The following is an 11,500-nucleotide window of genomic DNA, read 5'->3' as shown; positions in this document are numbered from 1 at the left end:
AAGCATGAGATCATATCGAACCCAGTGGAGTGATCACCCCCACTTAATTGGTTATGGTAGAGTGATTTACATGTATTATAAATGGTGTTGAAAGGTGCTTAGGAGTCACTTGAAGGTAAACCTCAGATTAACCATGTTGAGAAACTTTCAAGGGGATTGATCTTTTTTACTCTGCCCTTGTGTGTACATCTGATATGCAACTATCCCCCCATGTTAAATTTTCGTAAGTGGCAACCATAGCGACCATAACCTTAGGGATATTATCCAAGGTGACGGTGGAGGGAAGTCTCTGTTGTACCTGGAACAAACGTTGGGTAGACTCACTTGAACCTTTGTGGAGGTTATTCTTCACTCGATATGACATAATTGAAGTTACTTGCACTAGATCATGTTCATTAAGAAGGTTGTCAGTGTAACTGGTTCCACCTACTCTCTCTTTATTCACTTTTCACATTGATCTCTACAATGTTGGATTTCATCACCAACTAGTGATTTTGCAGTCAAAATTTTGATTGCATGACTTGACTCCTTAGATTTACTAGTGTGTGTTATTTGTTTGTTTTTACTTTTTATAGACGTTAAGTGTGGATTGTGAATATTATTTAAATTCTTAACAAAAAAAACATCATGGTTGATTCACCGAGGCATTCGTGTAGAATGCAGTGTTTACCCCCTGAATATACACTTGGCCAATTGGAGAAAATTAAAGCTGAGAAGTTGAAATCAACAGGATTCGTGACTTTAAATCAACTTGAGACATCTACAATTGTAGAATATGAGATAGTAGAAACTGAAGTGATTCAACCACATGAAGTAGAATCAGGCTTGGTTTAATCTAAGCTAGAATTGACTGAAGTTATTAAAAGAGAATCGGATACCAGATAAATTTCAGACACAACTAACTGAATGAGACGTTGAAGAACCTGAATCTGGCATTTTTGAACCTGAATCACCTTCATCTTTTATAACCCCTACTCTTGCACCACCTTCACCTCAAAGGAGGCTTATAATTACATATAGTCTACCTCCTGGTCCTATAACTATTGAATATATTACTAGAGAAGAGGGGGAAGAATCACCATGTACTCTTGTTACTAATAGTGAACCAATAGATTTTCCAAGACTTCCTTTTGATTCTTTTCGACCAGATCCTTGGTATTTCACCCCCTTGAAATATTTAGGTAAAGGTATGCCATTTTATCAACTTTTTTAGCCTACTGGAAAAAATATTCCACAAATACATATTCAAAGTATTTCAGTACTTGTTGTTATATGGAATTTATACCTATAAATAAGTACATATTCCCTAAGTGGATAGTTACACTTAGAACAACAGAAGGAAAGTGGTTAACCTTTTCCTACAATAGATAAATGAGATCAAGGAACCTACTTGTGATCTTTCACTTCCTTTGATCTCCTTTGACTTGCTCCAGTCGCTCCTCTTCGAACTGAATTTGCTCAATTGGTGCCTACCAACATAAATAGAAGATGACAATGATCAAAGCATATGATCTATCTACTATACATAAATGGAATCGAAAAAATTTGAACATATATTCATCATAGATATAAACAAGAATATGGGAAAAGGAACAAACAACTTTATTGGTTGATAGAATGAGGATTTACCCCCGATGTGGTTCAATCCCGTGTCACTCATCCAGCTTAGTCCAAACCCTCATCACACCAATAGCACATCAATCCAGCAGCATAACATTACTTGACAATGATTTCAAGTCTCAAACCAACAATATTTCACTACAATATCCAAATTCTAGCCCCTTGATCACTATGATGAGTGGTCAATTTATAGGGAAATGCAAGTGGTTTTCTCATAAATTGGGCATTGAATGGTTTTCCAAAATTGGAGTTAGTTTCCATGGAGAAAGGGATGAGAGGATAGAGGGCTAATTGATCCATAGCCTATCCAAATTTGAGCTCATAGGATGAGATAAGAGCTAGCCATCCTTTTAGAATTCTCTAGAATCAAGGAATATTCTTAGAATCCTATGTCAATTTCGCTCATCATCACCCAGCACAGGTCAAAGTGGGCCTAAGTGCACTGCAATGCAGGTCTGAATGGGCCTAATTTCTCTACAACATAGCTACCCCTAACCAAGGCTGCTCTGGTGTCCCAAGGAGGAATTCCAACATGGTTTCAAGCTAAGAAACTTTTAATTGATGAAAGAATTCAATTTGATGACTTGTCTAGGGCATGTAGCATCTGAATTAGGGTTTGATGAGCCCTAATTATACTGATCTGATTGTTAGGAGTGATGTGCCCAAATAGACCTATAAAATCTACCCCCTAAAGCATGAAGTCGAAAATCATAATGTCAAGTGATATGCTTTATGATGTGATGAGGAGGATCTGAAGTGGACAGTGACCTGCATCAATTACAATACATAATATCATGATATATTTGAATTTTTCATGAATTGTTGAGGGAAGGCATACCCATACTCAGCATATAAACTTTTCATTACATGTACATAAATCAGATAGTCGTCTACAGATATAGACCCATGATAGGATGACCATTTGCGTAAAGCCATCGTACAGATGATTTAGTACTCTCCTAAATTCGCAACCCGGATAGATGAAACTAGTTCCGGGGTCTTCTATATCGTCTAATCATTCACTCAAGTATGAGTCTAACCATGTGAAAATGTGATCTAAAGTCGAACATGGTAAGACATCGTTTGATTAACAGCCAATGATTTAATCTGTTAGCAAAGGTGAGATAAATCATCGATAATGATAATGATTCTCAAGGTACTACAATACATTCTGCATGGTGTGAATAAATGTTTTGATTTCAAACACCATACAAAGTCTTTCTGTCAAAGGCCTATGATGTCAACCTATCGCCAGAAGTGAGAAACTTCCCATTGATGTATGCAAGCCTCAAGGTACTAGAAGGGTGTTTCTAAGTCAACTTCCTGGATAATGAGTTGATGTCGACAAGAAGCGACTCATCGCAGGAGGGCCTTAATGCATCATGCATCAACAACACGAAACAAGTGTAATTATTTTGAAGACATAATATGACTGACGACACAATGTTCAGGAATGGTGGTCATGAAAATGAAGGCTTATGAGTATTGCAAAGGATGAAGTTTACTGATTGACTTCTCTTGAGCATGTTAGTGACACTGAATGAATTGGCACCATTGACCCAAAACCAATGTTATGGATGGTGTGATAAACCATAGGTATGGTAACCATCAAGAACATAACCCAACCCAAATAGTCACAAAGATGAAATGAAAGTGTCATGTTCAAGAGTGACTTGCTACCATAAAGTGATTTATCCCTTTTCCCATTTTCCCCAATCATTGCTGACCAATACCTCTTTATTTTTTAAACAAGCTTGAGGAGGATAACATATAATTGTAGTATAATTCCATCCTTTGGGTGAATCCATCGCTATGTGATGTTTTAACGAGTCTAGTGAAGGTGAAACTTGGTCTTGTCACGAAAGACAAGTTTGTCGCTATTTGATGATTTAATGAATTTAACGACAATGAGAACTCAGTCCTTTTCATGTTTAGAGACCTTGAAAAGGGACAGAAAGAAAACTCCACAGCTTCTTTTTCATAAATTTGTCTCTCAATTCCGAAAAGGTGTAAAATAATACAAGCGAGAACCTATTGACCATGTTCGATCAACGTATTCCTTTTTCGTAAGTAATCAATCTCAGTCCGGAAAAGGGTTGAACTTATACTGAGTAGATGTCGTTTCCAATTCATTTACGAGCTGAAAAGGACAAGCACTCGACAATATTTTCATATTTCAAGAGTCTAAAAAGAGATTAAAGAGGACTCCAAGAGGGTTCCTTTTTCAATGTTTAACAGAGCTCGAAAAAGAGATAAAAGTATGTTCTGTGGTCAAAATTATAATTTACGATCATGCACATCAAATTCACTATGTTAGCTGTAAACTTGTTCAAAGAACCACCAAATGAATTAAAAATACCTGTTTCATTGGTAAAAATAGGTGAAAAATATAGTTTATTCATTTAGTGAACATGAAATAACCATAAAACAAGAATTTACCAAGTCATTTTAGCATTTGACATTTACCATTCCATTTTTGTGCACTGAACTAGTTTTTACCTCGAACTTCAGCAGCTAATTGCGGGAGATTTTGTGGATCATTCTTCATGCGCTCAGGACCAGGTAGGAGATCTACCTCTTCTATTTCATTTAAGGTCATTCTTTTCAATTTGAGGCAATTTTTTTAGGGTTTTGGGCTCCCTAGGGCAAATATACAATGCCCTGGGATCAGCACAGCCTAATGAATTGAAAACTGCACTACAGTACAGTCAAGAAGAAGGGTAACTACTCTGAAGTACACTTTCTCAATACCAGTGCTGCGCTAGGCACAGTTTAGAAATTTGTTTCATCATCCTTACCCAAAATCTCTTCAGTTTTTTGTATGAAATGGATCCTAACTAAGACTATGGTGTGATTTCAGACTTTGATCGGATCAGAATGGCTATCACTTTGCGTGAAAGAGAACATGAAGAACAGGATATGGTTTCCCTAAATGATCCTGGGACTGTTGAGGCCCTCAGAGATTTTGGGTTACTCAAATATTTTAGGTTATCCGAGATGAGGAAACAGTTAGAACTATTGTAGTTCTTAGTTCATCCATGGGATCCAGCAGAATAGGTTTTTCACATAGGGGGTGTTATCACTGAAAATTCTAATGCCAAAATTTCAAAACCGCTCACATTAGTTTGATGCGCATAAAGCCTTTTTGTAGTTTCGCAGCGCAACATGTTTTAGGCTGCGCTACAAAATTGGGGATTTGTTCGAATCCATAGCCATTCTTGCACAGCTGTCATATCCATTGAAATCCATCAACAGTTGTCAGCCTATACACTTCGTCTATCATATCCGACCGCTTATCCTCAAAAGGCAGGCACTGCTAGTCAAATTGGTCCATCAATAAATTGAACAAGGAAACAAGGCAATGTGTATCAGCAGTAAAATTCGTGGGCGTCAATAAACTCAATCTTCATCAGCGCGATTTAGAAATTCTGGTAAAGAGCGGGGTGTTGAGAGAATCCAGTAGCGCCATCGTGGTGTCGAGGCCGGGCCCCGGGGCGAGCAGGGACGATGTGAGCTTCTTCATGAAAGATCTCTTTGCGAGGTTTCAGATTGATAATACCCAGCTCAAAGAGAAGGCCTTGATTTCTCCTTGTACAAATTCTGCAGGAGAATGATAAGGATATTTTTAGAGATGGAGGTCATCATGTCAACAGGTCAGGTTTTTGTCCGGGACGTGGATTTACTGTAGGCTCTGATGTTGATTGCTCAGGCCCTTGTCCAGGGTTTGGTGATTTTTATGAAGGAAATGACTCTGAGAGACCACGGTCCAACTCTGGTCATGTTGATGTTAATAGAGGATATGGTTCTGAAAGGATGGACTTTCATTCTAAGCGGGGTAATGTTACTCGTTATGATTCTGAGAGGCCAGGTGCAGTCTCAGGTTCCCGGCGTGGTGATAGCAGGGGTTATGAGTCTGAAAGGCTTGGTTCAGGCTCATGGCATGGTGATGTCCGAGGTTATGAGTCTGCAAGACCAGGATCTAATTCAGGGCGCAACGATATATCAAGAGGTTCAGATCCCGCTCCAATAGACACAACTTCTATATTGCTTCCTTCCAATCCTCTGTTCGTAATATATGCAACATCCCTTTTAGGATTTTCTTTTGGGTTTCTATCAAACTTTCTTGTTTCTGAATCATATGTTATTCAGACTGGGAGTGGGAAAACACATACCATGCTTGGTGATATTGAGGGCGCAGAGCAAAAAACCTGAGTTCAAACCGTGGAATGACGCCTCGTGTTTTTGAGCATTTGTTTGCAAGGATCTGTAAGGAAGAAGATGCTCGAAAAGAAGAAAAATTGAAATTTATTTGCAAGTGTTCCTTTCTAGAAATATACAATGAGCAGGTTGCAGATCTCCTGGAGCCATCATCAACAAATTTACAGATGAGGGAATATGCCAAGAAAGGAGTGTATGTTGAGAATCTTTTAGAAGTTGAGGTGAAAGGGGTTAATGATGTTATTCGGCTACTCCTGTAGGGAGCGGCCAACAGGAAAGTTGCATCAACTAATATGAACCGTGCTAGTAGCCGCTCGCATAGTGTATTCACTTGTATAATTGAAAGCAAGTGGGAGAGTCAGTCGGTGACTCATCATAGATTTGGACGCCTAAATTTAGTTGATCTGGCAGGTTCAGAGAGACAAAAGAGTTTAGGTGCTGAAGGTGAGCGCTTGAAAGAGGCCTCAAACATCAACGAATCACTCTCAACTCTCATGCTCGTAATCATGAATCTTGCAAATGTTGCCAATGGGAAAGCACAACATGTACCATATCGTGACTCCAAACTTACATTTCTTCTCCAGGATTCTCTTGGTGAAAACTCTAAAACGACTATCATTGCCAATGTCAGCCCTTCTAATTGCTGCACAATGGAGACACTTAGCACTTTAAAATTAGCACAGCGATGAGATGTTGCAATACTGTAAACCTGTTATTCATGATTTAAAGATCGACCGTCAGGATGGTAGATCTGGCCCTGATATGTTGAATTTGACATTTGATGAGAAAGCAGTCAATTTGAAGGTGGAAGCTTTGAGTGTGCAGGCAGAAAGTCCAATTTCTGAGTGTTTGTTCTATGAACCCCCTCGTCTGCCTAGCTTGGATTGTTCATTTATTAACTGTGATCTTATAAATTCATGTAGCCATCTTCAGCAGGCATACAGCCCTCTTGGTGTTTGACAAATGATAATGTCATCAGTTAACTGTTCTACTCCTTACTCTATATGGGGTTCTTATGACAAAAGCCCAGAATCTTTCTTAAAGAGTCCAGCCAAGAGCTTCAGAAATACACCTTCCATATTAAGGAAACGGCGACGAGAGTCTTCAACTTTTGTGCAGGGTGGGCAACATGACAAGGAGGAGACCAGTGCAGTAGACCATGACAGTTTTCTGTCACATGGTTCATTAGATAAAAAGGAGAATTCATTGAAGGATACCTCCAGTGCAGATTTCGCAGAAAGATAAATATCTATTATGACTTAGCCATTTGAAATACGCCGAATTGGGGCTGGATTGGCATGGGTCCATGTTCTATTGTGTGGATTTGCACAGTAGCTACGATAAGGAGTTTTTGGTATACTTGAGCAAAGGGGCAGAGTGAGGACCAGAAGTGTGAATGTAAGGCGAATGTGGATAATTTAGTGCTTCGTTCAGGTGTCAAGACAGTAAGACTGTTCATGTTAAGAGTGGTGCTTGGGATGAAAATGGTATTTTTATTTATACAACCTTGAATCACATTAAGTATTGCCTTCCAAATGGAGATAGTGGCATCATTAGAATACTTGATGTTCCTGTTTATATAACCAAGGTATCAGGGAATTCTGTCAGTTGCCTGGATCGGGATGGAAAGAACCGTGTCATACAGATTGATGCCACTAAATTGTATTCAAGCTAGCACTCATAAAAAAGAAGTATGACCATGTTATGAACATGATCAAGAACTCTCAACTTTGTGGACAAGCAATGATTGCTTACCTACAGCAGAAGGGATTCCCGGAAGTGGCTCTTCACTTTGTTAAAGATGAGAAGACACGTTTCAACTTAGCAGTGGAGAGTGGAAATATTGAAATTGTTGTTGCTTCTGCAAAGGAGATAGATGATAAGGATCACTGGTATAGAATTGGAATTGAAGCCCTTCGGCAAGGGAATGCTGACATTGTTGAATATGCTTACCAGAGAACAAAGAATTTTGAAAGATTTTCATTTTTGTATCTTATTACAGGCAATATGGATAAGTTGTATGATTGTTTTCAAGTTAGAAAGAGAAAGACCTGCCTTTTTTGTTTATGAGGGTAACCTATACTACATCAAAGATCGTTTTTTGCGGGCTTATGAATTTGCAACTCAAAAAGACATTCAACTTATACCAATAAGAAGGCCTGGATCCACGGGAATGAATCAAGGACCAAGATCATTGTCTTACAGTCCCTTGGAAAATGTTGTCCTGGTATGTTCAGATGTTGATGGTGAATCATATGAACTTTATCTTGTTCCAAAGGATAGTGTTGGCAGAAGCGATACAACACAGGAAGCAAAAAAGAAACTTGAGAACGTGGATATTGATGAGATACTTGAAAGCGCTGAAAAGGTTGAGTCAAAGGAAACCAAAAGCATAAAAACAGGGATAGTTTCCTATTTCTCAGCAGAGGTAAAGGGATACGACATTGAAGACCAACATGGAGCCTTGAACATCCACCACAGCCACCGCCAGAAGGGAGCCAAATGTCAGAGAACGAAATCATCTTAATTAAAACCATCATGCATGGAAAATGGAGTTAGAGTCATAGTTAATTTAGAACTCTTTAAAACTCCAGTCAGCACTTTATTGTATTTAATAGTTAGTTAAATAGATGATAGGTGTCATTAGAGGCAGTTATCGAATTCCCCTCATGCTGGAGGAGGAAGTTCGAATTAGTTAGAATAAGGATTCTATATATAGCTGAGACAGCAATGTAATGAGGGTTGGATATTTTATAAAACAGAGTACTGTTTTGGCTTATGAAAAGACAGAATTCAGTAATATCAGAGGACTGTTTTTCTTCTCAGGATTCATGAGGGATTTCCATGTTTAGAATGTGTGTTTTATTCCTTCCTTAATGTCTTTTACAGTTGCATATATGTGTAATCACTCAGAATTCATTGATCATGCTCTGACTTCCTGTATGCATGTATGAACTGTGGTTTTGTATGATTTGTGTTCTGAACATCTAAATGCTAAATGCCCTGACTTCTATGTAAAGGCAGTCTCATTATTTACTGAAGTATGATTGACTCCATAGGCCCAATGGAAATTAGTTTAATGTTTGTCCAGACTTCATATTTGTCAATGTTATTCCACAAGAGTTAGCCATCTTATTAATAGTCAAAATCAATAACCCTTGTTGAGAGAGCCCTCTCAGGCTAAGGAGGCTAAGCCTTAGTCAAAAGATTGGTTTGAAACAGTTACTTGAAGTCTTCCTGGTTTGCAGCCTTCCAGGGCTTGATTTTGAGATAACATTTTGGTGCGTCTGCCGGGAGCCTGAAGATTACTCATTCCCGAAATTATGAAGCTGAACTTCTGAAGGTAGCAGGAGCTCAGAAGGTTTTTGAGGCTGCAAATCTACCTTGGCGACTCCATTGTTGAAGAATTCAAGATTCATACATTCATGGTGATTCCACTGGAGTTATGAAGGACCCAGATGCTACCATTCTCATTTCAAGGTATGCATGCATAAATTTTTCAGAAATTCATGGTTTCCCAAATCATTTTCCCAAGGATGCATATTTTCTAAGGAATGGTCCAAAATTCAACGGAGAAGATTTGAGTTTAACTTTGAAGCACATATCAGATTTCTGTGATTTTACTGAGCTTCTTAGAGTTAAACATGAGGATGTTTGCATTATGTTGTTCTATGATTCATTTCAAGGGAAATGTAAACAGTGGATTGAAAGCTTTCCTGCCAAATCCATTAAGTCATTTGAAGACTTTTGGCTTATGTTTTTGGAGGAATGGATAGATAGATCAGAGTTGGTAACAAAATCTCCTTCAATTCAAGGTTTCAAACAATGGAATAATGATCATAGTAATGGAGAAACAAATGAAAATTTTTCTTTGTCCTTGTCCTCGTATCTCAAATCATTTGAGTGTAAGGCAGAGGATAAGATGAAATTTTTGGATGAAGTTGCTGAGGACATTGAGAAAGACATTGAAGGTTTAGAAGGTCAAATTCAAGCATATAGTTTTCATAATCATGATCATTATTTTCAGAAACTTTCTATGGCAGAACGCAAGGAGAGAATGTTGGTTCCTTTCTCTTTCACGATTGAGGAACTGAACACTGTTGTTGAAGATCAGTTTGCACAACCAGAAAGTTACAAGAATCATCAAGCTGATCATGTATTCTGGGATCCTATAGCTGACTACATTGAAGAGTTTTACTCTCCAGTGTTTCAGTTTTTCTATGAAGATCGGAGGCAATTTCAATGGCAGCGGTTATCACAATATCATAGTGGCTCTGAACTCCGATGCAGTCAAAAAACTCAAATATCAGATAAGACAAATGATTGGCTGCATTAGAAATTTCACATTGATTGAACTGAAAGAAGTTTGAATTGTTAGGGTAGGTAGGTAGGAAAATGCAAATAAGCTCAAGGTTGACTGAGCATTTTTCAGTAGATGTAGATTTCTTTTTCTCATACAGTGATCATCAAGCTTAAGCCCGAGGTGAAGGCCCAAGAAGCTTGAAAGGGATGCTTGTCAAGCAAATTTCTGTTTGTCATAAATGGATAAGGCACTGGACCTGCGAGTTCTTAGTGTACCACAAGGGCACACTATCCCAAGTGGAGCCACTGTTATCACTGAAAATTCTAATGCCAAAATTTCAAAACCGCTCACATTAGTTTGATGCGCATAAAGCCTTTTTGTAGTTTCGCAGCGCAACATGTTTTAGGCTGCGCTACAAAATTGGGGATTTGTTCGAATCCATAGCCATTCTTTCACAGCTGTCATATCCATTGAAATCCATCAACAATTGTCAGCCTATACACTTCGTCTATCATATCCGACCGCTTATCCTCGAAAGGCAGGCACTGCTAGTCAAATTGGTCCATCAATAAATTGAACAAGGAAACAAGGCAATGCGTATCAGCAGTAAAATTCGTGGGCGTCAATAAACTCAATCTTCATCAGCGCGATTTAGAAATTCTGGTAAAGAGCGGGGTGTTGAGAGAATCCAGTAGCGCCATCGTGGTGTTGAGGTCGGGCCCCGGGGCGAGCAGGGACGACGTGAGCTTCTTCATGAAAGATCTCTTTGCGAGGTTTCAGATTGATAATACCCAGCTCAAAGAGAAGGCCTTGATTTCTCCTTGTACAAATTCTGCAGGAGAATGATAAGGATATTTTTAGAGATGGAGGTCATCATGTCAACAGGTTAGGTTTTTGTCCGGGACATGGATTTACTGTAGGCTCTGATGTTGATTTCTCAGGCCCTTGTCCAGGGTTTGGTAATTTTTGTGAAGAAAATGACTCTGAGAGACCACGGTCCAACTCTGGTCATGTTGATGTTAATAGAGGATATGGTTCTGAAAGGATGGACTTTCATTCTAAGTGGGGTAATGTTACTCGTTATGATTCTGAGAGGCCAGGTGCAGTCTTAGGTTCCCGGCGTGGTGATAGAAGGGGTTATGAGTCTGAAAGGCTTGGTTCAGGCTCATGGCATGGTGATGTCCGAGGTTATGATTCTGCAAGACCAGGATCTAATTCAGGGCGCAATGATATATCAAGAGGTTCAGATCCCGCTCCAATAGACACAACTTCTATATTGCTTCCTTCCAATCCTCTGTTCGTAATATATGCAACATCCCTTTTAGGATTTTCTTTTGGGTTTCTATCAAACTTTCTTGT

The 11,500-nt window shown here is 38.9% G+C and overlaps 1 pseudogene; it reads left to right on the top strand.

Annotated features, from left to right (window-relative positions):
- The first annotated feature begins 6,131 nt into the window (after positions 1-6,131).
- Positions 6,132-6,527, top strand: LOC149146318 (kinesin-like protein KIN-12E pseudogene; annotated as a pseudogene).
- Positions 6,528-11,500: the final 4,973 nt, after the last annotated feature.

This window comes from Pinus tabuliformis, chromosome X, assembly GCF_031772625.1.
Source record: "Pinus tabuliformis cultivar Carrire ecotype Pingquan chromosome X, CPIR1, whole genome shotgun sequence".
In the NCBI taxonomy this organism is placed as follows: Eukaryota; Viridiplantae; Streptophyta; class Pinopsida; order Pinales; family Pinaceae; genus Pinus; species Pinus tabuliformis.
This window is presented reverse-complemented; position numbering and strand designations above follow the sequence as displayed.